The sequence below is a fragment of the Ixodes scapularis genome, unplaced genomic scaffold, assembly GCF_016920785.2.
Source record: "Ixodes scapularis isolate PalLabHiFi unplaced genomic scaffold, ASM1692078v2 PGA_scaffold0__279_contigs__length_252992795, whole genome shotgun sequence".
In the NCBI taxonomy this organism is placed as follows: domain Eukaryota; kingdom Metazoa; phylum Arthropoda; class Arachnida; order Ixodida; family Ixodidae; genus Ixodes; species Ixodes scapularis.
The window spans coordinates 141,616,568-141,643,677 of record NW_024609835.1 but is presented as its reverse complement, the minus strand read 5'-3'; the positions used below and the strand labels follow the sequence as shown (position 1 = coordinate 141,643,677).

Here is a 27,110-nt window from a genome sequence, read left to right as displayed (position 1 = left end):
GCTAAAGCCTGATTCACATGAGATTTCGCTCGCAATTTTCAGTAGCGACGTCGCTCAGACTGCAAAAGCGTGAACCGTAGCTGAGATGGTCGACGTCGATACTGAAAATCGCAACCAGAATCTAACCAAGTCAATCAGGCATAACAAGTCGGTGATGGCCACTGGTAACAATGATCAACATCTCCTTGTATATACTGTTTACGTCGAGCCTGCTTACCAACCTTCAAGCTTAAGTCTTTTGAGGCCTGCACTTACTTCTTATCGCAAGTACCGGGCCCACGTTTGGTCTAAGGGCCGGTGTCCTCTAAACGAGCAGACGACAAGCAGAAACGTTTGAAAGAGCAGACGACAGTTCGAACGATCGGGCGACCGTTTGAACTTGAAGACGCACTGAACGTAGTCCGCAGGTGGTCTGTACAACTTGACGGTTTTCCGGCGTTCATTTTGGAACAAAGCAAATAAATCTTATGGCCAGAAGTATCCGTGAATTCAACCCAAAATGCTTCCCGCCCAAGCAATTGTGGTACGACGGCGTCTGGTTTTCCCTTTTCACGGCACATATCCACGTTCTCGGACGAACCGAGCGCATGAAAACTGACCTTCAACCTTTCTCGACCCTCTTGGTACAGCCCCAGTCGCAGCATTTTGAAAAGAAGGCAGGTTTTTGTCTGGTTCCTTTCAAAACAACGCAGGAATATACGTCTCAGATGGGCCCTTCCGCCCACAGCCCCGGACCGAAAGTGCGTCCGACGCGCCACCACCGCGCCGTGACGTAACAGAGATGAGTTTGTGTATATGCCGCCACCCATAAGCGATGGCGGCAACCAGACAATTGGCAAGCCGGTTGTCTGGTTGCCGCCGTCGATTATAGACGGCGGTAGCTGTCCAGAGGGTTGTGTCGAGATTTATTTGTCCACGGACACGAAACTGGAGAAACTAGCCCTTAAAGGGGCACTGAAACCCCAAGGGTCATATTTTTTTTATAGTCTAAAACGCTGCAAGTTGTAATCATAAGCACGCAAAAAAAAAAAAAATTCCACGCGCGCGCGCGTTTTTATTTTTGTTGTTTTGCTCTCCCGCTCCTCACCTCGTTTGATTCGTGACGTCAAAAATCATAAAATTTAGAAGCTTTGTAGGCGACATTTCTATAACATTTAATAACGGCAATCGTAAAGCACGTTTTTAATGCAGTTGCGAACGCACTACAGCCCTTCTGTTTGAAATACCAAAAATCGGAGTCCAGTGTGATGTCGCTTTCTGGAATTGTATCCTCCCTCGGAAAACATACCGCCAGGGCAGGCGGGGCAGGCGGCACCGCTGGCACGGAACAAAACCGTTTTTTCTCGGTCCGCCGCAGCCCTTACATCCCGCTGCTCCTTTCCTCCTCGCTTTGGGTCGCGGTGACAACAGCATGGAGTTGTGAAAGAAAGGGGACTCTCAGAACTGCGCAATATTTGACGTCAAGGAGAGGCACCGGCGCGGATCGCGCGGGAACTTCGAATTCGGCATTTGGAAATTGTTTTTTTTTTTTTTTTACTTCACAGATACTCAATTCCCAAGTTTCAAATTTTGAGGGTAATGTCCCGGCATCGTTTTCAATCTTTTCGGATAATAAAAACACTGATTTTGATGTGTCTGTGCCCCTTTAACAGCTCCGCGTAAAAAAAAAAACATTAATCACGCAGCTTTCTGGAGTCCTTCCGGCGTCTACGCCATGTCTAAACGAAACCAAGAAAAAACGGCGGAGATTTTTAAGTAAATTTAGACTGCGGATGAACGCTGCGGCATAGCGTATACCGTAATATCCCGAAAGAGAGTGCGAGACCCTATGGAGTAGGTCGACGACGTACTCACTCGATCGTACATATCGTAATAAATAAAGAACATTGTTCATGTTCGATTCCGTTAGAAAAACAAAGAAAAAAAGCGCCATTGTTGTCAGGTTACAAGGCAATCTTCAAAATATGCGTCGTCTTTTACCGAGTTTTCTCGGCAAAGGAAAATTGCACCGAACAAGAGGGGCGGGCCATCTTTCGGGGTTGCGTTATCCCCCGGGATGTCCGCACACACAGACCTCAGAGGCTCCCTGCGTGCTGCCATCTTTGTTGACTGGGCTGTGTAAGGCGTCCTGAACATGCGCAGTAAGTATACGCTCTCGCCCGCATGATGACGCGTACATAGAACTTTCCCACTCAAAGTCCAACCGCAGTCGACGCTTCGATGGAGCTAAACAGGCAGCGCCAAGAGCGCGCACGCTCGTCGTCTCTGTGCCGACACAACCAATCAGGTGCCGGGACCCTGCGCTGTTCTCCGTTCGCGACTGATCTATTCGGTGATGGCAACAACGTCGACGAGCGCCGTGACGATGCACTTTTGGGCGCTGCTCGACAGGTTCCCTGGGGCGTCGGCGGTCTCGGATGCCCCGCACGTCAGTCAGCCTGGTCCGCTGTCGAGCAGCATCATCCCACTGGCCCAGTTGTCGAAGCAGGGCGCGAACCAAGTTTGGAGGTCGTCAGCCGCGGGAGGACCCCGCAGGGCAGCAGCCGCCGTTGCGGATGTCACAAAAGCGGAGCCTCTCGTCCTCCGACCCAGCAGCAGCCCGCGCGGTGGCCGAGCGCCGATTGGCCCCGATTCAACTCGACTGACCTTCGAAGGACGGGATCGCGTGCTGGGCCTCGCGCGTTTGCCAGGCTTCTTCTCCAAGGCCGCGCACCGTCCAGAGTCGCTCTTCCAACACGAGACGGCGCGTGTGGTTGTTAACCGGACCGCTGGCACTGCCGTGGGGTGCCTTCGCGTGTATGGATCAGGGGCGTAACAAGGGGATGTATTGCTGCGGAGCTTGGCAAATGGCGAAGGCTACGGTCCCAGTGAGCCTGTACGAGGGAGCAGTGCCGTCGGCTTTCCAGAGGCGGGAAAGCCGCTCGCGCACGAATATTGAGTGAGAGGCACACCTGACCGCTTCTCCGTCAATAAGCTTCCTTCTCTAGGAGGTGTTGCTCCGGCTCCAGCATTTAGTTACTCGATTGTCGGTGGGAGGTGAAGACCCGGTAGATGCTCCGCCTCGAGCGCGAGCTTTCTGCATTCGATAACACTTCGCATTCGCAATGCATCGAACGTGCAGCCCACCTACTGGTTCCTATTAACTTGCCACCGACTCTCTTCAATGGACGCCATATTTGAGTGCACCGTTCACCAGGCATGTTCAAAACGAGCTCGCACTTACAGGTTCCCAAGATGTGGAATGCACGTTGCAAAAGCATCGTGGATGCTCGCTTCAAGCACGCGCTGAGCAACTGCTCACTCGGCTATAGCCGTAAATAGACTACGATTTAGTTCAGCGATGTTTCGTCAACATTTATTTTTTTCAGTGTTAATCGTAAAAAAAAGAAATGTCGTAAATATCGCCAAATGCCTCGACAAAACAAAATGTTCGAGGAAAAAACATAAAAAAGTAAGCCCACACAATGGACAGAACCCGGGTCTGATACGTATGAAGCAGACATCTTACCACTAAGTTAAGCTTTCGCTTCGGAAACATGCATTGTAACCGTTGCCTATGTTGACGGCGGCAGCGCCTATCTCCACGAGCCAGCCAATCCGGCGTGAGCACCGTTGCTAGGGTTTGTATCGCCTGCGGATTAAAAATATGCCCCCGCGGGTCGGGGGGTGGTGTCCTTGGTATTCCTTGGGCGCCGCCGACCAGTGTTTGACCTGCCCAGTGGCGACTGTTTCAGGGGGGGGGGGGGGGGGGAAGCAAAACATGTTTTGCCCTCCCCCCCACCCTGAGAACTGGGGAGGGGGGGGGGCAAGCGCCCCCTTGCCGCACCCCCCCCCCCCCCCCCCCCCCCCCGGGTTGGTACGCCCATGAACGGCACGCTTTTTGGCATCATGCTGCGCGTCCGCCATAATCCGCTAAACCAGTCAAATGCACCGCGACCTGCGCTTGTATTATGTGTGTCCGTGCTTGTACGTCTCCCAGCCTTTGACTGCGCCCCTACGGCGAAACAGGGGATAACCAGGGAGCCATCGTACACCCCAGCGACACCTGCATCCGAGTCCTCGCCTCCGATAAGCGCAGCACGACGCATGCCTCAGCGCAACCGTATACGTGCCACGCCGGTAGCGCTGACAATGTGGCTTGACTATCGCGAAAACAAACAGGTTCCACGCTTCGAGTGTTTTTGCGCCCGACAACACAGAGAACCTCTTGAAGATTTTAGCCCACAAACCTTCCTTGTCACATAAAAAAAAAAAAAAAAAAAAAAAAGTTTTGCGCATTATTTACGCGTTGCACGAAGTCGTTCTTGCAAGATTTGGTAGTCAAAGAAAGAAACAACGTCTTTGACTTTTGAAAAGTCTACGTCTCCATAAAATAAAACTAATTTAGGACGCCCCCACATATACCTCACTTTAACACGTTCGGCTAAGTGGGTCGAGCGCAGCGTCAAAACACACACAAAATAATCAATGTTTTTATTTTCCCCGTCGGTGTAGTTCTCAATTAAGCCACTAGAGGCGCACCGGTTGGATCTTCTCTAAGATCTGTAAAGGGCTTCACCCTATGCCTACCGAAGACAACATAGATTTAATAAAGTCATTGGGTTTTAGAGACAGCGAAGGGAGAGTGGGTTTCAAGACTGCAGAGATTACCAAGCAAAGATTAAGTGAATGGTGGCAGAAATCGAGAGAAAACTAGGTATTTTCTTATTCACTGATGGCAAGGGGGTTTCATAGCCTCACTTTATTTGCACTGCGGAGTGAATACAGATTTCACATTTAATATTCTAAGCTTAAATGGTAAAACAAAATGGCTAGGTGGCGTAAGCTACCGCCCGATCCAAAGGGCTCAGCCGTATTCATCCATCCATCCATCCATCCATCCCCTCTGATACAAAAGTCGTTCGAGGTTGACCGGGACATTTGCTAATAACAAATCGTTGAATGGGTGTAGCATGACGAAACTTCCGGGAGATGTTAATTAAAGTAAGCCTTCTCGAATGCCCCGAGCATGGAATGAAGTATTTGACGCACGCGGAGCAGTTCCAGCTATCATGGCCGCGGGTGATGTGTGGAGCAGCGGTGCATAATCACACTTCTGGTGAAGGAGAAAGTTCAACCAGCTGGAATTTTGAGTAGATTGCGAGCGCAGCATGGGGAAGCCAACGATGCCACGGACAGGGCGACAGTCGGTGACAAATGAACCGAACAGTCACGAAACACTGCAATCACGCAGCCCGACACCAACCAAGGCGGAGGCAGCGGCGCCTGCAAGCTCACCGGGAATACTTCGACGAACTGACATAGTTAAAAACAGAGCAAAAGGACGGGACCAAAGTAGAAGAAGCACACAGGATGGACGGTGTTTTCGATAATGTCGTTCAACAACCAACTGGCCCAGCAATCCACCCTTTTATAAACGGACATAGTTCCGTGGTGTCGCGGACTTTTCATTTCAACTGTAGGAATAAAAGCCCCGTCAACTTTGAACGGCTTTTGTACGCCTTGTTCGGAATGGCGCCGTGTCTTGAAGTTGCTGCAGTTGCGGGGAGCCTGGCGAAGATATGTAATAGCAGTATCGATATTGTCAAACAACTCAACCAACCTCATGGGGTAAAACTAGGGTGCCTTCACATTGAGGCACCCTAGGTAAAACCTGTCTCGCACGCGACCTCTCTACTACAGCTCACGTGGAGAATTGAAAGAGGCCAAGGCTTCATGCATGCTCGTGCCGGTCACCTTCAGTTTTCACTCGGAGTCGATAGGGAAGTAAGTCCCTGTGCCCCATATAACAGACTACCCAGGTGCTTCCGAAACGTTCGAGCCGCACGCCCTTGAGTCAAGTCATGCGTGCGCCTGTAAAGGGCAAAGTATACGCCAATTTCCCCGCTAAATTCAGCGGGGAAATTAACGTCACGGGCCAGTAGTCTTCCCGCTAAATTTAGCGGGGAAATTGATGTGGCGGTTCTTCGCAACAGTTTTCTCGCGGAATTAAAAAACAAAACAAAAAACAAAAAACACTGTGCTAAAAAATAAACTTTTCTTTCTTCGGGGGGTCTTTTTGTCCGAATCTAAACTCGGGTTCGATTTATAAAGCAGCAGAAGGAGCCCAAGGCTGAAGATGGGCGCGATGCGTGCGGCCTTTGTACAAAAGCCAAGAGAGGCGCCGTTGCGTCACCAAGGACGTCATGACCGCTGCCGCCTCTACAGTCGCGAGCTCCGTCCCGCTCCCTCGAGCAGGGCCCGCGCAAGTTGTCAGGGGGCGGCGGCCAAGGCCAGCTGGGCAGGCACACTTTCCGCGAGGAAATCGACGTGCGCTCCCGCGTCAGTGTCGCCAACCTCGCCGATCGAAAGAACAAGGGTCGCTAGGCGGCGGCCTATGGGCTCCACGAACGCGCGAACATTATCAATAATCTACCAAGGGCCACGGGGCATGCGCGTGACACTTTTCAAACTCCATCGAGCCCCGTGGGCGGTCAACCATTTCTTGGCCACGGGATTGGACCCTCGCCGAGCGCAGGACTCATTTTTGATACCAACTGAGCCGTGTTCACGACCAATGCTGACGCAACCCTCGTGTACAGTACAGCTCAGAGCACCTGCCAAAAACAATGGCCGGCTAGGATAATCTTCATGACGCGGAAGTTATACTACGACCCTTTGTTCTACCAAACGTTTGCACTACTGACGTCTAACTCCTGGTTAGTTCAGTTGGTCGAGCGCTTCGCTGGAAATGGAAAGGTCCCTCGTTCGATACCATGACAAGACGAATTTTTTCGGTCGCACATCAGTCACCTAGCTGTGTTTGGAGATTTGTGTTTGTACTTCTCCGGGGATTATTATCGTCATTTTCGTCCAGCTCACTCGCACCTTTGCATTTAATTGCATTATCATTATAACCTTAAAATGCAGGCCTCTCACCCTTGTGGGTGTTAGACTGGTGGCAGCTGATAAAACCTGTTTGCTCTACTGATGCCCAACTCCTGGTTGGTAGAGCTCTCCACTGGAAATAGAAAGGTTTCTGGTTCGATACCAGGCGGGTTTTCTCGGTGGCGCACCAGTCACCTAGCTGTGCTTGTCCTTTGTCTCCCTTGTTCCCCTTCCCCAGGGATTATTATCGTCGACAAAAAGGAACTTGGTTTAACACCCCCCCCCAAACCCCCCCCCCCCCCCACACACACACAAACACTCAATATAATTAAAAACAAAAGAGTGCAAAGAGGAGGACAAAGTAAAAGGTAGCCGACAGGACAGAGCGCCGACTCTCAACAGCGCTGACTCTCCACTGTTGAGAGTCAGCGCTGTGTCCTGTCGGTTACCTTTTACTTTGTCCTCGTCTTTGCGCCGTTTTGTTTTTAATTATGTTTGTCCAAACTTCAACACTCCATATACTTCCGCCGGTATTTCTCCCTTTATGTGGAGAATTAAGATATATGTCGGTGCATTTCAGACGATACGTATATATGTTATTCTATCAAGACGTAATTTGTTTTAAACGCCACAGCATCGCTTCTTCCTCCGACCACCAAAATTTGTAAGAAGTTCTTCGCGCGGCGCATGAACAATGCGCGAAACTTCCTTTTTTTCTTCTTTATTCTAGCGATGAAAACGAGTATAAATGAGCTACACTTTAGATTGACGACATTTCAGCCATCTTCGGGCTTCAAAATCGCTGTCGCCAGTTGTCCGAAGCTTCCTCCGACACTTCTTCGTCCTCCAGAAATGTTAACAGCAATACCCGTAACAACGCAAAAAAAAAAAAAAAAAAAAAAAAAAAAACATTACAGAAGTTTCTCAAGCGCGAGACACATGCGCGAAAAATCCATCCGATCCGACGTCCGATCCGGCAATACGACTGCCTGATCCGAAAAATTTGGTCGCTTCAGGCGTCGGATCGGCGATCCGACGTGCGTCCAACCAAGGAGGTATTGGTCCAACGCGCCAGATAGTTTCGCACGGCGGACGGATTGTCGGATGCGTCCAGCCAATGACAGCGCAGCTAGCGCGAACGTCATGATGACGTACTGGGTCTGGCGGGACGAAGCGAACGCGATAACGGGGCGGGCGACGGGAAGCCGGACGCGTGAATCCCGCTGACCCATTTGAGAAAGATGGCCCCAGCAAAGAATGCACGTGCTAGCGAGAATAGACTCCCTAGCGAGAACAAGCTCTTAACTTCGCTGGTGCGAGCTAAACCGTCAATCTGGGACCAGAGATCTATGAACGCGGATCTCCGCTGAAGTGCTTGGATCTCCTGGGCGGAGCCGAACGGATCGTCGTGTCGCATGCAAGGTCGGAAGCGTGTGTCTCGAACTGTCGCGTGCGGCAATTCGGAGCGGCGTTCGGACTGTCGGATCGGACGTCGGATCGGACGATTCTGCCGTCCATGTGTCTCGCGCTTCAGTCTCACAATCGAATCGTAACGATCCCCAACAGCGCCCCCTCTGCACCGAGCACAAAAATGGCGGCGCCCGCAAGAAAACCGGGGTCAACGGAGGAGAAAACATTCAGTGAGCGACAGCTATATCGACATTAAATGGGCTCGATCCAGCGGTTTCTCCGGAAGTTGTTTACGCGCGACTATATTAGTGCGCGGAAATGTGCGCGCCCTATCCGAGGGCGCGCTACATTTCGGTGCTAGCCGCCGACTTGGCTCCGCAAAACGATAGCGAGATTCGATCTACGTATTACTCGCGGTCCGTGCCGTGTGCGCAATGCACGGCGAGCTGCGCGCGCAACTTTCCCGCAGCTGCGACGAAAGAAAATTCTAAATGAACAAAAGCCTCCCAAGGACCACAGAGTGAGCAACAAGGACGCTAATGTCAGATGTCGCACGGCGGAGCAGAAGCGCGTGACCGCCTCGCGGAGAAGGCAAATCGAAAGCTTCGGAGAGGGACGAGGGGGAACGCTATTTGGCAGGGGGCCTAGAAGACGGTCGACCGCAGAGTGCGCAACCGTCTTCACACCCACGCGCGAGAATCGCGGGACACGCCTTCGCGCATATATCGCCTCCAGGTTATCCTAGAAACGACGCAATGGGACGCGCTAGACAAAATCTTCTAAAATGACTGGTAGCAGCTTAGCAACACGCTGGGCTCGGTGCTTTCGGTAAATTCTGATAAACACCGAAAATTAGCCCTTGAGCATGGTTGTATCGTGATCGGGGAAACGCCGAAGAATCTCGAAGTTTATTTCTCGATCGGATCGGTACCGCGACGCTTTCTAAGTATTCGAGACATGCGTATCTTCCCTGTAAGTTAGGAAATTTACCCCCCCCCCTTTTTTTTTTTATTTTTGTATATAAGCTCAAATAAACATTGATTTTTTTTTTTTTTTCACCCGACGGCAAAATTTGGACATTAGAAAACGTCGAATGTGTGGGGAAAAAATAAACCCCGGAAAGACACCCCCGAATTGAAAGCAAAATCAAAACAGGGAACCAGAAACGCATGCGCCGTGCGTAACGAGAAAAAACATCGAGGGACTTTAGCCGTGCGCAGACAGCAGCGCCACGCGGCGGCGCGACGCCAGAGCCGCTTGTTGGTCTTAGCGCAGCCATCTTGAATGTCGTCAACTTATGGTACACGGCAAAACATCGTTTTGATCTCTCCACGCCGCTTAAAAGTGTTCACAAAAAAAAAAAAAAAAATGGGTGGTTGTCAGAGATTGTTGTTTTCTCGCATATTCCAAGTTGAAATTTATGTTTTACAATGTTTTCGTCCCGCGTAGCAGACAGGGATCCTACGTGACTGAGAACGACAGGAAACCGGCAACGTCTATAGCAAAGACGACGCAGAATTCAGGGTGTGGGATTTCACGATAGTCCATGCACTACATAACTTGCATTCCTCTAACAAAAACTATATATGTATATATACATATATATATATATTTCAGATTGTACACAGCTGCTGAGCAAAAACAAGAACACGTGTACTCGTGTCGCCTTCATGCTTGCTCGATTAACACGAACATATAGCTCACGGTCTAAATGATGATGCTCAATCCACATATCTGGGCAGGTACGAGCGTTCTCGACGAACCAATGCTTGAGACTTGATGAAACGATCTTTTACAGATTACACGCAGGCGATGAAAACTCGAGCGAAATATTTTTAACGATGAAAGTACGAATTAGTTTTCGTAGAAAAAGGCAATAGACCGATCTCACGCAGCGTCCCACGCACGCGTGACGCGCCAGTGGCAGCTCGTGCCGCATCGTGCTCCGCTCGCGCGGACCCTAAGCGGGGTTTGTCGCACGTACACAAAGACTACAGATCCCAGGATGCATGGCGGCAGCGGTGGCGTAATGAAACTGGCGGTGAGGTCAGTCTATTAAATCCTTGCATATATACAATTACGTGACCTTAGGTTCAATCAATTAAATACAAAACTCGACCCGCTTTCTAATACGCACTGTGTGATCGAATTTGTTATACTGTACACCGGCCAGCCGAGGACGGCGTTTCTTGACATGAATAGAGCTTCGACGTGTTAGAAAAACACTGCGTGATACTGTTAGCGCAAACGAGAAATCGACTTTTTTTTTTTCACTTACTAATAAATGGTTGTTATCAAAGCTATTATTCTCGTGGGAAGTGCTCTTTCGGGGCACCAACCCACGAGATAAGATTTGATGCTTGTCAAAACAAGTTTGACGTAAAATGCAAAAAAGCGCCGAAGTCGTCTTCGCGCTAATAGTGTCGCGCAGTACATAAAGTGTCTGTCAGGAACACAGGTGCGCCTATTAACGCTTTTTATTTCATTATAAGACATCCTCCAATGCAAGAGCGCAAGTGATTTTTTTTTTTTGTTTATGTGGACATAGAAGGTTTCACGCTAGTGCACTAATCCGGACCAGAGTAGTGATTACGTGAAAATTACATTAAGTTTCTACCGGAATTCGATCAGTCCCAAAATCTTAATATCATCGCATCCTCGCAACAAAAAAAAAAAAAAAAAAAAAAAAAACGCATTTGGGAATTGTTGGCGGCATAAACGCTGCCTATTGTTCGAAGTCAGCCACCTTTTCGTTCCGACCTTCCCCCCAAATATCTCGCTTCTTCGGGAGCGAAAGTAAAGAGTACATAAGTAGGAAATGTCTAGGCAATTAGGACGCTAACGATACAGCTGTTCCACGCGCTAATAGCCCGGAAATTGGAGGGAAGGAGGATACAGGGAATATATAGTCACTGCTATAGGGTTACCTGCACCACAGGTTGCGTGCGTCCTAATCAGAGTTCGGGACCGTCAATAGCGTTTCCCCAGCAGACGCCCCGTTCCGCTTCCTGGACGCAGCCGGCCCTACTTACATCATACAGGCACTCGAGGGTCGTTGAGCCCAGCAAGCTGCGCCACGCCGACTGAGACACGTCAACGATCACAGCCGCTGCCAGCAGGTGCCCTCGGTTCCGCTCCGCACTTGGTAACCACTAAACGCAATATTTTTTCCCCAGTTTTCATTACCGAACCGAAGTTTGTCACTGTATGCGCTGTGGAACGATGCTTCCCTCCCGCGGCTTCCTTGGGTCGGGCGTGGCTTAATCTGTTTACGCTTCGTTCTTCGGTTCTCAAAACGGCGAATGACTCAATCCCATTGGCCGCGGAGCGACAAAGTGATCGATCCGATACCTTCGATAACAATACCCGATAACGACCTCGATGTGCGCACAAATGCGTCGGCGGTGTGTCGGGTATCGTTATCGTAGGTACCGGACCGAAACGCTAAAACTTCCAATGGCAACAACGTATAGGCTCGGGACGCCTATACGTTGTTGCCATTGGCTTTAGTTTTCGCGGATCTGCAGGAATTATGGACGTCGCACGTGCTACTCAATTCTTCTCGATATCGCTAAGGCCCGTTCACACACTTGCGACTCCTTAGGAGTAGGGGTGTCACGAACCTTTGTCGAAATTCGATTTTGACGTCAACTCATCTCTGTTACGTCACGGCGCGGTGGTGGCGCGTCGGTCGGACTTCCGGTCTGCGGCTGTGGGCAGAAGTCACCATGCCAGACGTGTATTTTTGCGTTGTTTCGAAAGGAACCAGACAAAAAGCTTCCTTCTCGTCAAAACGCCGCGACTGTGGTCGTACCAAAAGTGTCGAGAAAGGTTTGAAGGTCAGTTTTCACGTGCTCGGTTCGTCCGAGAATCTGGATGCAGAGGCCAGATTCTCAAAGCGAACTTACGACGAAAAAAATGCGTACGACAAACTTGAGAGAAAATCCGTATTCTCGAAACGAAATTGTCGTAACTTTTGCGCAGGTTACGACAAAATCCTACGACAGCTCCGAAGCTGTCTTACGCACTTTCTACGATCAAATTAACATGGCCGACAACGTCGCTCAGTTGCTCGGTGGCGACGACCCAACGGACATTTATTTTTCTACCTGCTCTTCTTGCGCGTCCCGACTTCAAGCAGCAAGAAAAAAATGAAGAAGTACTTGAAACCGACCACGACGAACATGAACGCTGGATCCAGACACCCGGAAAAGGCAACAAAGGCGACGATCCCACCGACCAAGCGAGCTCGGCAGAATATATAGGCCTAGCAGGCACTCCGACCCGTTCCGGCGCAGCATTGCTCAGACGGTCCTTGGCCAAGACCGTCTGCCCACGACCGGCTGGCTTGCTGAATGGAATATGCCCGCGCGACCCTTGTGGACCCTCCCCGTATGAATAGTTTGATAGCTGAACTGAATTTCAGAGGTCAACCGATTCCCCTTATCATCTCGATCACCTTGTTTTCCGAGGCAGCGGTGACGAACGCTGTCGTCGAAAAGGGGCTCCTCGATTCTATCTCCTTGTTTTGTGTGATATAGAGCTCAAATAAACGCCGTATGGATTACCTTCGCAACACGGTATGTACACTTTGTTATTAGTAGGCCATTTTTAACTGTCGAGTTGTATCAGTTTGTGGGAGCTACGCGATGCCGGTCCAACCTTTCTTTGCCGAGTGTCACGTCAGTATCGAGTTGCAATCGTAGAAGATCGGTCCCGAAGCGCTTACCGAAACGAAATCTGAATCCAGCACTTCGATCAAACGCACGCGTCCGCTCCGAGTGTGAACAGGTATTTGCGTGACTCTTGCTGACACTCTCGTAGTTCAAACGTATCTTTTTTAACGTCGGCTCGCTCCTGCATTTCCGAGCCCGCGAGAAACGCCGCGGCGGTTTGTTTCCTTCTACGTCGCTTTGCAAACGACTGGCACGGGGCTTTTACCAACGATGACAGTTGTGTTGACTTCGTAGCGATCGAGTTTGTAGCAGTCAACGAAGCGTTTAAATCCTGTTAGCGTCGATATACCACTGCACGGACACGAACCCCAGACAAGCGGTGGTGGAAAGGTCGCCCGTGTTTATGAGAATCAGCTTGAACACTACACATTTACACACAGACAGGACAGGACATACACGGAGCTGTCTATCAACGAGTGGTTAGCCTGTGTTTGTTATTAAAAATCCACGTGCTCCGAACTATGCCTAGCTCTCTAATTGGTTGTTCGTTTTGCCGAAGACGCCGTTGCCATAGCAACAGCACCGGAAGTCATCGTTTCTCCGTAAGAGGTCGTAACTTTCCTCCTCTCACTTAAGAACGCGTTTGTGAATACCGTTCTCGCCTCATCTTACGATGATCGTAACTTTACGAACTTCGTAGCTAAGTTGTCGTAGGTAAGAGGTTTTTTATGAATCTGGCCTCTGGATATGTGCCGTGAAAAGGGAAAAGCAGACGCGCGTCGGACAACGATTGTTTGGGCGGGAAGCACTTTGGGTTGAATTCACGGATACTTGTGGTCATCAGATTTATTTGTTTTGTTTCACATGAACGCCAGAAAACCGTCAAGTTGTGCGGACCACCTGCGGACTACGTTCAGTGCGCCTTCAAGTTCAAACGGCCGCCTGATCGTTGGAACTGTCGTCTGCTCTTTCAAACGTTTCTGCTTGTCGTCTGCTCTCTTAGACGACACCGGCCCCTAGACTAAGCGTGGGCCCGGTAATGGCGATAAGAAGTAAGTGCAGGCGTCAAAAGACTTAAATTTGAAGGTTGGTAAGCAGACTTGATGTAAACAGTAGATACAAAAATATGTTGATCATTGTTACCAGTGACTATTACCGACTTGTTATCCCTAATTCACTTGGTCCGATTCTGCTTGCGATTTTCAGTATCGACGTCGACTATCTCAGCTACAGTTCACGCTTTTGCAGCCCGAGCGGCGTCGTGACTGAAAGTTGCGAGCGAAATCGCAACATGCGAAGCAGGCTTTAGCGCACATTCTGCGGTGTCCACGCGGAATGAAGCGCCACATGTCTCATTATTCACGCGAAGTTTTGCGATGTAACGAGCCTCGGTAATTTTGCTGACGCCGCTCAAGTAGTCAGACATCGCCAGGAAGACGTAGAATCAACAATTCGAACGCGTAGAATGGCAGGGGGACTCACACGGACGTCGACAACATCGCATTTCAATGATTTGTTTATGGGCGACGGCGAGCCTCTTGCCCACACCCCCATCGCGCGAGCGCGGCGCCGGTGGCGTCCGCTAGGGGCGCTCCGGTTTGTTTGTAAACATGAGTTGGTGTATAGGGGTGATGCACAAATCTCCAGCGGATCTCCAGAGCGGTGTCTCGACAAGACACCACGCGCCCGCTCTTCACCCCTTTCCACTTTGGCAGCGCAAACGCTGGAGAGGAGACGACCTCCTCTCCAGCGTTCGCTCTGCTAAAGTGGAAAGGGGTGGGAGGAGTGTCTCCTGAATTCTTAAACTGTCATGGACTACCAGTAGTTAGACGATCATGTTACGTTCCCGAAAAATGCAGGGGAATAGAAACAAAGGCGAGTTTTACCATCAAACAGTCTATGTTCTACAAGAACTGAATCCCAGGCATTAAGCGGTTGTGGAAAGTGCACACTTGGGACATCGACCCTGTGGAAGCCACTGGTTTCCCGCCCCCCACGAGGCGTGCGCCGCGGACGTTCCGGCCGGAGTCGTCTGAGGGAAGGTTCGCCATCCTGCTGACAGGTGCGCCTCCCGTTTTCCGGGGGACCCGCGACAGATCACGCGAAACAGTCGGGCGTTCCCTGCGAACGGCCGCCTTGCTAGGAGTCCTGGAGTGGAGTGAGCTCGTCCTATCGGCGGTGACTCCGCGCTAGCGATTCCCCTCTCCCTTACAGTCGGTGTTCTCTCCTCCGAGCGGACGTCCGTCTGCGGAGAGCTCTGGCTTGAACTCCCGCGACGACGGGGAGCAGCGTGAGCTCGGCCCGGCGGCAATAGGGAGTTTTCGTAGATCGTTTCCGCTGTCCCGCAACGCTCTCCGCAACCAGCTACGCTAGCCGGAACTCTACAGTCAAGGCCATCACCGCGCCGGCGCAGTAGCGGCTGCTTCGTTGCGGAGGGCTTAGCGGAGGGGGAAACACGGTCTACGAAAACTCCCTAATAGGGACTTTTCGTAGATCGTTTTCGCCGTCCCGCAAGGCCCTCCGCAACCCGCTACGATAGCGGGAACTCCACAGTCAAGGCTATCGGCGCGCAGGCGCAGTAGCAACTTCTTCGTTGCGGAACGCTTAGCGGAAAGGGCAGCGCGGTCTACGAAAACTCCCTAATGACTTCGCTCGCGATCCCTTTCGGCTCTCAGGTCGGTGAGTGCTGCGGTCACTCTGTGTCCACGGCTCCCTTGACCGCAGTGTCTTGTTGGGGACTCCTGTTTTCCAATAAACGCCGTGGGATACCGGTATCACCGTTGTTGGCCTGGCGTTGGCGAGCCCGGCGCGGTGACCACGTACCTCGCTGGTGGCCGTCGGCCGCGTGGTGAGACGGGCATCGGGTTCCCTTTGAGCACCGGTCCCCGGACGGTACGTAATCCCCAGATCATAGCGGTAAAGTTCTCGTCAATATGCTGTCTGAAAAAAAAATGCGACAAAGCGGCGATGTCGTGTTCGCTCTACCTGTGCCGTCGAGAGTATACGTTTACGGACACAATACTGATCCGCCCAAATCCGGAAACGCTTGCTAGTCGGTGACAAGTTAAGAGTGAAGTGGAAGCTCCTTGCACCTCTTTCCACTTCAGCACAGCGAACGCTCGAAAGGAGGCGAGCTCCTCTCCAGGGTTCGCTCTGCTAAAGGGGAAAGAAGTGGGAGGAGCTTGCACTTCACTCTTAGCCTGTCATCGAAGTCGTATAGCGTCGGGCAGTCATGCGCACGGGGGTAGCGAGGGACAAACAGCCATCAACAACACCAAGGCGTCGGCCAAGATACGGCGCCGACCGCAATTAATATTTGACGTGAACGGGGGCACGTATGAGGACAAGGTACGCAGCTAAGGGCCCTGTGGCTCGGACTTATTCGTTCCCATCATATGATATGAACGTCTTCTTGCTCCGTATTTCTGCACAATGAGCGCCGCTGGTGCTCGGTATTCAGGCCCAATGTTTTACTTTACCTTATATGTGTACTATACAGGGTGCATACTCTTTTCAAGAATGGAAAAAAAGTTACCATATTTTAGGCATTTCATCCCTCTCATCGTGAGGATTACCACCCCTATATTATATCCCCCTGGCCATATACCTTACCCGCACAAACCGCATTAATATACCTTTTACGGATTAAAAAAGAAATTGTTCGAATTAAGATCAAACACCCTGTAGTATACATATGAAGTTTAGTATACTGTACACGTATTTGCAGTTGTCGCTGCCGCGCTGCCGACGGACGCTCGGAAGCGACTCGGGTTTTGTGGGGTCGGACATCGATAAATATTCCTTCGAAAAGTAAATTCGTGCCGGTGATCTTATAAAAAGCAGTGCCATGCCATACGCCTTTATAAGCTACGGATTACCCTGATGTGCACTCTTTCGTCATAAGCTGTCTGTAACTTCGTGCCTTATGAAAACACTGCACAGCGCAGGGTTGACACCAGTTGAACACTGTTGCTCGGAGGAGACGTAAGTTCGGGCAATGTTATTATACATGGCTGCATGGCCGAGTCTGATAAGTAAACCGCCAATCAACTGTCCCTCGTGGTTGCGTCACGATTGTGTCACTCATTCTTTTTTTTTTTTTTTTTTTTAATGTTTAAACGTGGGAAGGTTATATCTATCTGCCCGAGGTTTGCCGATAGTGGTTTAACGTGAAATCTATCTAGCAAGTGAGGTACGACCGCTATAATCTGGGGTCCTCAGCGTATAAGCAAGTAATATTTAGACAATCTAACCCAGATAAGCCGCTCACCCGAATACCGAAACCGGCTCGGATTGGGCTTTGCAGCAGGAGCTTTCACTCCGCCCACTTCGAGTCAACTTGCCACGAGTGGAGAGCGGTTCTGACCGGTACTGGCTATATTACGCCGGAACCATCGCCGTAATCAGACCGCTCCTGCACGTCTAGACCGGCGCTCCGGTTTAAAAGGCTGGCGCAACCCGGCGAAACATCGCCTCTGCCCGTTCCAATTTCCTAAGTACCGACTGAAAAAAAAATTACACCGTCTCGTTGTGCGCTAGAAAGTTGCTAGGGCAGGCGCGCTCTGCGCTTGCACACCGCAGAAGCTCGGGGAGCGTGGCGAGGCGACCAGAACGCGCGGCAGCTAATTTCCGGGCCTAATTGGCGACTGCTCAGCCCATCCTTGCCCTCGTAACCTCCGACCATTTCCTCGCCCTGCAGCGCCAACAAGCAGCGAGATTGTCGTGCAGTTTTCTAGACTTCCAAAGGGTATACTGGCGGCGGTCGTTGGTTGGTTTCCGGGAGCACGCGTGATTTACGTCACTTTGCGCAACGCCGCGCTGAGCACGAGCTGTTCTAACGGCTGCGAGTGTTGCGCACACGCGGCGAGCCCTCGTGTAACCGGGAGCCCGCTCACGGGTGATATCAGGTAAAACAATCAAAGCCCGTGGGCAGGCTACGTCAGTGGGACGTCATCACCAGGGTCGGAGGCCACTGCCCAGCGTCCTTGGACACACTGATTGAAAACGAGGAACAGCCGAGTGCCGACGCGTGTACTCGTGTGCCTTCGATCTCACTGTGAGGACGTCAAAATTCTTGCGCACAGGCTTTGATTACTTTGCAATATGGTGTTGTCTCGACTGGCACGGCATCCCATGCGATGTAAGCAGAGAAACCCACAGGGCAGGCAGTGCGAGAAACGCCTTTCTGCGATGAGAGCACACGGAACAACGAGTCGGAGCATGTATGCGGTGAGAAACTGGGGGAGAGGAGGAGATGGGAACGCGCGGGGACGTCAGAACGCCGATCTCTGATTTGGTAGGGCAGTGGGTAGACCTAGAGGCTATAGCTGCCCTTGTGCCTCCTGACTGTTCGAACGCGTCCGAACGCCGGCGTCCGGCGTTCCAACGCGAGACACCGCGCGAGGAGCAGACGATATTAAAGAAACTAGCTTTGAGTCTACCCACTAACTCGTCCAATCAGAGCTCGGCGCTGAGAAGTCCCGGCGCGCTATCACCTCCTCCTCTCCCTCAGTTTGTGTCCGCTTTCATTACGCTTTCTCAGACAAAGTGGAAGCGAACTTTGCTTCGGAGAAAGCTTGCGCTATTAAAAACGAACAGTCTCGACACCGCGGCAAAGAGAGAACGGGTTGCACGAGGGCTCGCCTTCCGGAAACAATCCCATTCTCCCACCGTTTGAGTGGTGCGTCCGACAATCGATGAGCCGCAAATGACGCATCCCGTCGTCCGTTGTCAACAAGGCCTCCTCTTTGTCTTGCCGTCGCTTTCAGCGCGAACGATCGTTTCCACCGCTCAACATCCCGGCCACGGTGATCCCGGCCAAGGTCGACGTCTTTCTCCAAGTGTGTCGTCATACGTTTCCTCGAGATCGAGTTCCCTTCGCGGACGAGGAGGCGTACGCGAGAACGGAGGTCTCCTGCCTTCCTTTCCGCCGACCGCGGAAACAGCGCCAGGGCAACGCGTTGTTCAGGCAACCCTACACCCTGACGGCGGTACACTGCACAACGCTATTAGCGTGAACGAGCCATCGGGTATTTGTCTTCTTTTTTGTCTTTAGGTTGAAAGGCGATCACCAGAACTACCGGTGTAATGGAAAGTGTTCATTCGGAGGCACCAACCTAAGAAGCAATAAGCTTTTGTGGCAGTCGACACCTAGTAGGCGTGAAAAGAAACGCGTGTCATGTTCGCGTTAACTGAGTCACGCATTGCAGGCACTGACGAGCGGCGCCCTCGATCGATGGCTTAGGCCATTTCCGGGAAGCTCACAGTTGTCGTAGCATTTTCTAACCATCCCCATTCAATTGTTTGACGATCAGCACTAAATTAGACTTTTAGAGTCAGACCACGACTTTCAAAAACGTCACATCCTTGGGCAATTTTGTTTTCCGGGTTTCTGCGTTTTTCTTTGCTTTTAAGTTTCGAAGCACGTTTTGACAGGATAACGGGGCTAGTTGGTATGGGTTTAATGTCGAATATCATCAAAATTAAATTTACTTTGGTCTCCACGATACCCACGTCTCTATCAATTCCTTTTGACCGTCAAACACTTTCGCTCTCGGTATCTTCAAAATCCGTAGGATACCGACCAGAACTCCAGCGAAATCGACGGCACCAAACGGCTAGAACAAAAATCTGTGGCGACAGGTTCGCTCGCCAGCCTCCTCGAGCAAATCAGTTATTCACAGTGCCTGGCAGTCTAAAGCCGAAGACGTGAGAGAATAGTTCGAAAGCGTGTGATTACCGTCGCCAATCGCCTTCAGTCTGAGTTGGTACTGTTGAGAATAGCACCCAACCGTAAACCGCGTCTGTTCTACCAGGATCGGGTCATCCCAAAAATGACTGTGCAGAATCAATCAACGCAGCTGCAGCAGGGGGATCGAGGAAGGAGAAAAGAAGGAGAATGACAGCGAGGTCCTTCCACTACTTCCGGTACCCAGAAAATAGAACGCCCAGCCAGTCAGAAGTTCCAAAGTCCGTCCCCCACCAAACCGACTTCAGCAAGTATCCCCACAGGAGGACGAGACAAAAGTAAACTGACAGTTACCAGACGCCAGCGTTGTAGTGTAACGGAGACTCCACCCAGCACAAGGCGGCTCTAGTGGACCCACCGGAAGAGCGCGAAAGGACGAAAGCAAACAATGGGGAAAGTAGTCGAAGCGGAAGAGCTGCCGCGAGCAGGGCGAGGGCCCCAACTGGGTCACTGGGACGTTCGCTGCAGTGGCCCGGTGCTTCCCAAGGCGCGCTGCTCGCCGGTTGACCTGTTACGACACCGGCGACCGTCGATGGAGCCGCCGCTCTGCCCGGAGGTCGGTGCGTACAATAGCCGGCGCCCTTAGCCCAATGTCCCCGCGGCAGGACTGCAGCGGCAGCCCAGCTGGATTGCCTGGATGCGGCGGCGGCGGCTCGGCCAGCGAGGCCAGCCGAGGGGGCCTTGGCACCGATCGCTCACGGCACGAGCGTCACTGGGCCACGGCGCTGTTATACAGTGTGCCCTTCTAGCGTTCTCTTTTTTTTTCTTCTTGCTTAAAGGGAGGAGTATTTACCAGGCACACACAACGAACCCAAGGTCTCGTGTCATGGTCCTCACGCTTGCGCGTTTTACGCTGTTAGGCCGGCCCAGCCAACCCAAAGCTTTGCCACCGACCGTTGTCCCTCGTGCTTCCTTCCCGTTTTCCAAAGCGAGAAAAGATTTCATTCTGATCGCGGACGTACAGTTCGTACCGTTAAACGCCCACCTTTCAGCGATGTCAAAACCTTTGAAACTTTATTATCTAAGCTATATTTTCCTGCTTCGTATCTGCACCCTATGAAACTTTGAAGTGATTAAAGCTCCTGTAGGCTGACAGTTTCGAGAGTGGAGAGAAGACAGAGAGTAAGCTTACCCGAACCGTGACACGGACGACGCTGTTGCACTACATGTAAACACCGAGTATCAAAATTAAACAGAATACGATCGAACGCATGCATTATCCTTCGCTTAAGGTCCCGTTCATTAGCCGAGAAAGGTCCATGGGTCCTTTCGATTTCGTTCCCCTCTGGTCGACAAAAATAGAATGCATTACCGAAAAAGGCGTTGTGACTGAAATCAGATGCCTAAACGACCAAATTCTGGAACCAACTTGTACTAGACTCATTTGTCCCCAACACAGGGCTGGACTGCAAAAACCTTCCCGCCACCGTCGCCTCCATCCCCTTTGCTTTCATGTCTGCGGTGTACAATCATCTGTAGTAATTGCTCTTCGTACATGTCTTTTTCTTTTTTTTCACACTTTTTTTTTGTAGCCTGTATTGCTTTTGAGAGCAAATAAATAAATAAATACCAGAAAGACTACGAGATAGAGCACTGCACGGGCCGGAATTTCTAGGCCCGGCCCGACCCGGCCTGGTAGAGACACGGCCCGAACCCGGCCCGAGCCCGACAAAATTTTTAATTTCTAGGCCCGGCCCGACCCGGCCCGGAAGACACACGGCCCGGGCCCGGCCCGAGCCCGACAGAATTTTTAATTTCTAGGCCCCGCCCGACCCGGCCCGATGGCTGTAGCCCGAAACAACCCATTCCCGTTTGAACCGGTCCCGTTTAAACCCGTTCCCGAAACGAGCTCCCCATTTAAACACGTCCTGTTTCGACCCATTTTTTAAACGCCCTTCCGATATGAACCCGTCCCGTTTCGACCAGTTCCGTAAACGCCCTTCTCGTTTGAATTTGTCCTGTTTCGAGGCATTCCCTAAACGCCCTTCTTATTTGAACCAGTTTCCGAAACACCCTTTGCGTTTGAACGCGTCCCGTTTCAACCTACTTTTATAAGGCCCTGAACATCGCAACCTTCGCAAAAAGTCTCCATCGTTCTAAGCCTGGTCTGCGCACCTTTTCTGTTTGAGAATATGTTCTGAAGTAGCTTTACATGTCAACGCGTTCTTAAAATATACAACCCTTTCAGGCAAGCTTAAGTTTAATATATTCCTACTTAACCCCTTAGAACGTTTTTTTCAAGATGGTTCCCAAAACGTGCAAGCGCGAAACAGACTATGTACACTGCGCGACACTGATACCGCGAACACGACGTTGGTTCTTTTTTCGAATTTTACTTCGAAATAGTGTTAGTAGGCACCAAAGTATAGGGTGTTTTCACTGACGTAATTTCGTCCACCATTTTGTTGTTGCGATCTGTCTGGCGTGTGCCAAACTCGAGCATTTCAACGATTTACATGCCTTCTCAAATGCGTAGAACACCGCTGACATCATTTCAACCGGTTACGATGTAATCCTTCAATGTAGTAAATTTGTTTGAAGAAACAAACAACAAAATGGCGGAATGACGTCATGTGCTTAGGTCTGTGGCCCAGATGATCACTTCTAAAGACACTAATAGTTTTGAAAACAGCCTTTTGATTATATGAGATAAACATAAAAACACGACAATCGCTTGTTCGCGCTAATATATAGTCGCGCTCTTTGCAATAAGGGAGTCTTAGAATAACGTAGTCAAGCACTTTGGGCAGGCTAAAATGAGCATGCATCGCCATAGGTTTTACATCGCAACGCTATTTTTACGGTACCCAAAGCGCTTGCGTACGTTTTTCTATATCTTCCTAATAGTGAACGATATTTTTGAAAGCGATGAATCAGACAGGTTGACAAGCATATGACTGGGACTTTATTTTGTTTACAATTTATAACACTGAACCCTCGCTCACACGGAAAAAGCTTGAAGGCTTTCTAGCTTCAAGACGTCTTTTAGTTATTATTTTTAACGACGCTGTAGTGAATTTGCACTTCGTTTTTTTTTTTTTTTTTTTTTTTTTTGTATTCAATGAACCTAAAAGATTCATGAGCAAAATTCTTGCTATCAACAACAATTTATGATTTACGGCACAAGATTGCCCAGGCACGGCCCGGGCCGGCGCGGCCCGAGAACTTTTTTGTTCAAGCCCGAGCCCGGCCCGGGCCCGAGAAAATACGTGCTACCCGGCCCGAGCCCGGCCCGCGGGCCGGGCCAGGCTCGGGCTTTCGGGCTGGCCCGGGCCCGTGCAGTGCTCTACTACAAGATACACTACTCAGCAATGAGCTTACCAAAGTCGTAGCCAGGATCTTTCATCCTCCGGCATGGTCTAGTGGTTAGGATACCTGGCTCTCACCCAGGAGGCCCGGGTTCGATTCCCGGTGTCGGAACATGTCTTTTTTTCTCTCAGATGTTTTTTTTTCTTTAAAAAAATTACTGACCGCAGTTTTTCCCATACAGTTGAAAACGAGCGTGTTGGTTAATAGATACAAAACTTGAAAGTATAAAACAGAGAGGACGAGGACGGGAACAGGACATCTTTGAAAGATGTCCTGTTCCCGTCCTCGTCCTCTCTGTTTTATACTTTGGAGTTTTTCCCAAACTCGATTTCCACCGGCTAGTTGCACGCACTCAGCATAATCCGATCCAGTCATGGGACTAGGAAGACTAGCCAATACAATGGCACGAAATAACACGTGACGCGACAGAGCCGATGCTTTTGCACGTCGTTATAATAGCGGTCATTAAAACTTAATTCGGACCATGACTGCTTGTCCGCCGACTATCCTACTTTCTTTGTTCGTCAGCGCGTGCACAAAACTTCTCCGCCGTTCCGTTTTGCTGCCTCTAATTTAATACGCGTTTCGCACGCTCACACGGAAATTCACGCTGCGTATCTGGCCCCGTCCGACTCTGAAGTCGGTGTCATTGTTAACTTAATCCCGACTATTATTCCGTTTTTTTTTTTTTTTAAACTCTTCTTGATCATTTTATTCCGCAATGTCCGCGTGACCTAACTCAGACTTTTTTTTTTTCTTTTTAATGCTGTCTTTTTTGTTTTGGTTTAGTAGAAAATAGAAACCGTACGAGAAAGGAAAGAATATAAAATAGAAGCTTACTTGGCTTCATATTTAAGTCCGACCACAGGCAACGCTACGATCTGATGAAGCCAATGAAGCAGCGACAAAAGTGCATAGACCCGGCACTTGTCGTCTTTGTGCGTTTACTATCACTCGCTAAACCGATTACGCACACAGAAAAAAGAGCAGGATCGCGACAAATCATTTCCATGTCACCTTGCTAACACCACCTGTCCTCCGACCATATCATGGACTACTCGTAAAACCGCCGTCGTTGCTGACGCTAACCGTAGGCACCCTCGGTGAAACGACCAGCCTACACTACATTAGTAAGATCCAAGCTAGAATACGATACGTTTTTGAGACGTTTTGTGTGTTGTCCCCTTCTACGTCCGTCGTCTCCGGTTTTCAAAAATGTAGAATACGCGTCCCCCATATGGTCTCCGTGGCAATCATACTTAGATAACACCACAGTAACCGTTCAAAATAGAACACATCGTTTTATTTATACTGACTACTACGTATATATGACTAGCACATCAGGATTTAGCCAGTTAGCTAACCCAAACACACTTTCTCCGCCGAAGCGTATCCCGCATCTTTCTTCTTCGTCGAATCTTTTATCGCAACAGCCATATCAGAGAATCCTTGCTATCACTGCCCCACCGAAACTGTCCTCTCCTCCCCCTCCCCCTTGACCATTCACTTATATTACGTGAAATTCCTTCGTCCACAATCTCTTATCAAATGTCTAAATTACCACTGGCAATAAAAGACTGGAATACACTACCTGACCACACTGCCTCTATAAATAACGCTAATTTATTTGCAGCACTACTTTCCTTTTCCTCTCGAACCCCTCAAATTAGATTAGTGTTTTAGTGTTGAGTTACTGTTGCATTAATTGTGTCTAATCTTTATACTAAATTTACATGCGTGCCCACTGCTTTATGTAATACACTTGCGGGTCGTCAAAGAAAATAAATTATGATGATTATGATGATAACGATTTGTTTTTGTGTTTTGGGAGGCGGGAAGTGCAAACTTTCCCAGAAAAAAAAAAAAAGTCTACGGTTACGGGTTTGTGATTGTGAAATAGAGTAAAGGGAGCTCAGGGAAGGTCACTGGTAGCTCAAAAAAAACAATCATGCGTGGCCTCTTTCCCCATTGAAAACGCGACCAAACATCGCGACACGCACATTTTCTGAGACATACGTCAGGAAAGCAACCGCGTGTCCCAATGTTTGGTCGCATTTTCATTACGAAAAAAGGACGCGCACCATTGTTACGGTGGGTTTTCTGGGATGCTGAGGTCGCGTAGATTGAGTTTGCGCCATAAAAAAACCATCACCAAATACAATTAGGGCGCCTTTGACAAGCAGACAGCGTATAGGGAGTCCAGCGTTTCAGTCAATGAGCGAGCAAAAATTGGTACACATAATTTTTCCTCGTCGTAGTATTACGGCTGAGTAGGAAAAAGAAATGAAGTTCTTGGTGTTTCAGAGCAAAACAACTAAAACTTAATTTGTGAGAAAAAAAAAGATATTGTACGTCCAAGTTTTTTTTTATTACCCATCGCGTCTCCTCAAAGCAGTGTTGCCACAATTTAACGGTTTTCCCGCTAAATTTACCGGTTTTCTGAACCATCTGGCGGTAGAAATGGCCGTTTTGCGGGCGGCGGGATTTTTAACGGTTTTAAAAGTATGTTAGCGTCTTTTTTTTTTTTTTATGGTCTTAAATGCTTTCAAATTTACATTTCTCAACCCTAAATAACCTAATTTATGTATCAAGTTAGAGTTACGGGGTCGCTTCCTGGCAGCAAAATTGTTGTCAGCAGGAGTAACGCTTGCGTCGCCATAGAAACACAACATTACCCGATTGGTACGCCGTTTTCAAAACCTGCCAGATGAAATGGGCCCAGCGAACTATGCACAAAACTTTCGGAAAACATGGGGGCAATAGGATCTTAAGCTTCGAGACCGGTTACTGGATACCACAAGCGACATTAAACAAGCCAAATACCCTAAGGAAAAAAAATTATATATCTTTATTCAGTTTTGAAACGCACGTGAATCTGGTGAGTTTGACTGAAGCTTCGAACTGCCACAAAATATTGCACTAAATACCGGAACGGTGGAGTGTACGTCGGCAGGTATGGAAGACAACACACCTATACTTCGTTTCACCTTATGTGCGAGCGAAGGCAAAGCTGCAAGCGCGAGCACGAAAGCTCCGTGCCTTCAGGCTTTGCTCGAGCGCGCGAGCTGGGCACAAACGCAAAAAGCGCTGGTCTCGCGCTTCTAGCTTCGGCTTCGCTCGCAGATACAGTGAAACGAAGTATAGAAACACCCGGTAACAGTTAGATCAATGCAATGGACATCGTACTGTGCATGGAAGCAATCTACGTCGAACAACTCGGGCATCTTCCTTCTAAGGGTTCTTTTATTGCGCCGCTCTTAGGCCGATTAGAGCATGTGCACGCCTCAAATTTAGCGGTTTTTAGGGATTCTAACAGTGGGTATTTGATTTTTGAGTTGGCAACACTGGCTCAAACAGTACCACTCAGAAGACAATGCCTTTAACCCCCCAACGCCATCGCTGGTGGTTCCAGGCAGCGCCGCCTAGTTGGCGTCAGCATCGCCGCCAGTGCGTCGAGCAGCGTCTAGCTCACAATGGGCGAGAGCACACGGCGACGCCCAGACGGATGCTTCTGCCGCTTTAGTCGGGGATCGATGACGCCCTGCGCAGGCCTTGGCTGCTAGGTGGTATTGGCTCGAAGCTACCTTGGCCCCTCGTGCGGTCCCAAAAAGCGGACGTCGCAAGAACAATGGACGACCAAGGAGCCGTGGACGGACAGTACGGCCCACGTAACTACAGACCGGTGAGCACGCAACCACGTGCGCCGGGGACAAAGCCGGACGGAGACAATGAAACCACGCCAAGGGAAGGCACGGGACAAAGCAGCGTGCTGAAAAATTTGCATAAGCGTTCCGGAGGGGGACAACCACCGAAGGACGAGACAAGATACGTTACGGTTACACACATTGACACGCACTCACACATACACGGAGGCCGCCTTGTCACCTGTCCATGCAATACGGCAATGTTCGGAAGGTTGAAGCAAACCACAGTGGAAAACGGTTACGCCACAGCGTCCGCAAAAATGGCATAACACAAATAAACCGTTCTTTTTTTTTCCCCTTTTAAAAGTTTTGAGTATGCTTCTATCTGTAACACGAAACAAATGCGCGCGAGAGTGACACGTTAATAAACAGAGAGGAAGGTACAAAATTCCGAGC

General features: G+C 50.0%; 1 protein-coding gene and 1 non-coding gene across 2 annotated transcripts in view; one reads left to right on the top strand and one right to left on the bottom strand.

Annotated features, from left to right (window-relative positions):
- Positions 1 to 27,110, bottom strand: part of LOC8033400 (protein FAM214A) — a 134,034-nt gene that overhangs the window by 31,699 nt on the left and 75,225 nt on the right. The gene's annotated exons all lie outside the window — the stretch shown is intronic.
- On the top strand, positions 23,050 to 23,121 carry Trnae-cuc. Its single transcript has one exon. It is a non-coding gene; the product is annotated as a tRNA-Glu (tRNA).